Raw genomic sequence first — 4,239 nt, 5'->3', positions numbered from 1 at the left:
ACATTTTGGGAAAGGGGCATAACTCGCATAGGATACATTTGTTCAAAAAGGAACTTTGCACACAATTACCTCATGATTTTGGCCAGTTTTTGTCAATAGGTCAATTGTTTCAGCTTTATAGTTCCAAAAAAGGAACGGGTTTTGAAATTTCTATATTTTCAATTTTCTATTTTGACCTTTATTGACTCTTGTTGACCTATATCTTTTGACCTGTATGATGTAGAAGCTTTAAATTTGGAACACGACATAACATTTAGAATATCAATTAACCTATGCAAAAGAAATTGAGGTGGGCGTAGCACATCCGGGTTAAATTACTCATTATTGACAATTTTGGCAAGGGACATAACTCGCAACGTTTACATTTGTTCAAAATGGAACTTTGCATACAATTACTTCATTCGTTGAGCCACGTTGTCTTAGAAGTTCGATTGTTTCAGCTTTATAGTTCAAAAAAAGGAACAGCTTTTGAAAATTCAAAATTTTCAATTTTTGACCTTGACCTTTTTTGACCCTGATTTTTGTAGGATCAAAGGTCATTCACATTGGCTATCTATTTATACTTTTATATTTGCTGTCCTATCTCAACTTCCGGTTTTATAGCCGTATATAATGAAAAATTTGGATGACTTTTATCTCGTAACCTTGACCTTTGTTGACCGTCTCCCTTTCAATGTCAAATGTCATTGACCTTGGCTATCTTCTGATACTTTCATTTGTGAGGGCTGTCTACTTCCGTTATAACAATCTTACAAACAATTCTTCTCAACTTTAGACTGCTCTTGCGCGTGATGTAATTATCGTAGAAGGTTGATTTTTTCAGAGTCTTTAGCATTTTGCTACATTAGCAAAGTCCCACTCTGTGCCACGTGTGGCTCTAGTTTTTTTTTTTTCGAAATTTACACACCTTCCTGAGCTTAGACTACAATAGTTGCAGCAACCTTTCAACGTTCACGAACCTTAGATATAGGCGACGATGTGCATAAATATATTGCATATTGGATCTTTTTTGCAAAACCGGAAGTGCCACAGTTCAATATGTGCAAGAATAGATAATCGGCTCTAGAAGTCGTATTTTTGGGTCGATTTTCTTTGGGTTTGCATTTTTGGAATCTACTGTTAAAATCTGAAAGAATAGCAGTTTCAAAATTTCAAAATTCGAAAATTTGTCGCAGACATTTTTTTTGCCAAATTTTGCATTTTTTTCATTTTTTTTTTATTTTTGTCTGATTAATCTGAAAAAAATTGAGCAAAGACAGTTTAAGAAAGTAAACAAAACGGTACAGTCAAATTTTCAATTTCACTTCCGGTTTAAACAGGAAATCGATGTTCACTTCCGGTTGAATATCTTCCGGTGTAATTTGTATAGGACAAAAAATTTTATGCTGATAGGTAGAGAAAGTTATGACAAAAAAACGAAGAAAAAAAAATCCGGAACAGAAGTGAAACTTTGGCCGCCATTTTGATTTTTCTGAAATGATTCGATTTTTATTCGGACATAATGGCTCATCCGATTTAAATGATTTTGGTGTCAAATGAAAGAAGATAAAAAAAAACATGACATTAGGAAGCCGTTTTTCGATTCTCAATTTTGCTTTTTTGCAACATCCGGTTGAATTTTTTCAAAGTTTGAAGGGTCATATCTCGTGATCTTGAACTTTGATGACCTTTACCTTTTTAAGGTCAAAGGTCATTGACCTTAGCTATCAGTTAATACTTTGACATTTGACCTCCGACATGTACTTCCGGTTTTATAGCTTTCCGAAAACAGCCAAATTGGCAACTTTGGACTGCTCTAGCACGTGACCTAATTAACCTAGAGGGTTAATTTTTTCGGATTCTTAATGTGCTTTTCATGCTCTTTCAAGTGAATTATAACAATCGTTTTTTAAAGCAAAATTGAAATTCGTGAATTTTTCAAATTTGAGTTTTTTTTACAATATTTCTGTTTCTTTGAGCTTGGTGTGTATATATCTTATGACCTATTTTATGTAGAACATTGAAACCTGGAACACAACAAGACAATTTGAATATGAATTAACCTATGACAAAAAAGTTGAGGTGGGCGTGGCACATCCGGGTGGAATTACTAATTGTTTACATTTTGGGAAAGGGGCATAACTCGCATAGGATACATTTGTTCAAAAAGGAACTTTGCCCACAATTACCTCATTATTTTGGCCAGTTTGTGTTAATAGGTCAATTGTTTCAGCTTTATAGTTCCAAAAAAGGAACGGGTTTTGAAATTTCCATATTTTCAATTTTCTATTTTGACCTTTATTGACTCTTGTTGACCTATATCTTTTGACCTGTATGATGTAGAAGCTTTAAATTTGGGATACTTCATAACATTCAGAATATCAATTAACCTATGCAAAAGAAATTGAGGTGGGCGTAGCACATCCGGGTTAAATTACTCATTATTGACAATTTTGACAAGGGACTTAACTCGCAACGTATACATTTGTTCAAAATGGAACTTTACATACAATTACTTCATCTGTTGAGCCACGTTGTCTTGGAAGTTCGATTGTTTCAGCTTTATAGTTAAAAAAAAGGAACAGCTTTTGAAAATTCAAAATTTTCAATTTTTGACCTTGACCTTTTTTGACCCTGATTTTTGTAGGAGTAAAGGTCATTCACATTGGCTATCTATTTATACTTTTATATTTGCTGTCCTATCTCAACTTCCGGTTTTATAGCCGTATATATTTAAAAATTTTGATGACTTTTATCTCGTAACCTTGACCTTTGTTGACCGTCTCCCTTTCAATGTCAAATGTCATTGACCTTGGCTATCTTCTGATACTTTCATTTGTGAGGGCTGTCTACTTCCGTTATAACAATCTTACAAACAATTCTTCTCAACTTTAGACTGCTCTTGCGCGTGATGTAATTATCGTAGAAGGTTGATTTTTTCAGAGTCTTTAGCATTTTGCTACATTAGCAAAGTCCCACTCTGTGCCACGTGTGGCTCTAGTTTTTTTTTTTTTTCGAAATTTACACACCTTCCTGAGCTTAGACTACAATAGTTGCAGCAACCTTTCAACGTTCACGAACCTTAGCTATCAGTTAATACTTTGACATTTGACCTCCGACATGTACTTCCGGTTTTATAGCTTTCCGAAAACAGCCAAATTGGCAACTTTGGACTGCTCTAACACGTGACCTAATTAACCTAGAGGGTTAATTTTTTCGGATTCTTAATGTGCTTTTCATGCTCTTTCAAGTGAATTATAACAATCGTTTTTTAAAGCAAAATTGAAATTCGTGAATTTTTCAAATTTGAGTTTTTTTTACAATATTTCTGTTTCTTTGAGCTTGGTGTGTATATATCTTATGACCTATTTTATGTAGAACATTGAAACCTGGAACACAACAAGACAATTTGAATATGAATTAACCTATGACAAAAAAGGTGGAATTACTAATTGTTTACATTTTGGGAAAGGGGCATAACTCGCATAGGATACATTTGTTCAAAAAGGAACTTTGCCCACAATTACCTCATTATTTTGGCCAGTTTGTGTTAATAGGTCAATTGTTTCAGCTTTATAGTTCCAAAAAAGGAACGGGTTTTGAAATTTCCATATTTTCAATTTTCTATTTTGACCTTTATTGACTCTTGTTGACCTATATCTTTTGACCTGTATGATGTAGAAGCTTTAAATTTGGGATACTACATAACATTCAGAATATCAATTAACCTATGCAAAAGAAATTGAGGTGGGCGTAGCACATCCGGGTTAAATTACTCATTATTGACAATTTTGACAAGGGACTTAACTCGCAACGTATACATTTGTTCAAAATGGAACTTTGCATACAATTACTTCATCTGTTGAGCCACGTTGTCTTGGAAGTTCGATTGTTTCAGCTTTATAGTTAAAAAAAAGGAACAGCTTTTGAAAATTCAAAATTTTCAATTTTTGACCTTGACCTTTTTTGACCCTGATTTTTGTAGGAGTAAAGGTCATTCACATTGGCTATCTATTTATACTTTTATATTTGCTGTCCTATCTCAACTTCCGGTTTTATAGCCGTATATATTTAAAAATTTTGATGACTTTTATCTCGTAACCTTGACCTTTGTTGACCGTCTCCCTTTCAATGTCAAATGTCATTGACCTTGGCTATCTTCTGATACTTTCATTTGTGAGGGCTGTCTACTTCCGTTATAACAATCTTACAAACAATTCTTCTCAACTTTAGACTGCTCTTGCGCGTGATGTAATTATC

Source organism: Lottia gigantea, assembly GCF_000327385.1.
Source record: "Lottia gigantea unplaced genomic scaffold LOTGIsca_128, whole genome shotgun sequence".
NCBI classification, from domain to species: Eukaryota; Metazoa; Mollusca; class Gastropoda; family Lottiidae; genus Lottia; species Lottia gigantea.
This window is presented reverse-complemented; position numbering follows the sequence as displayed.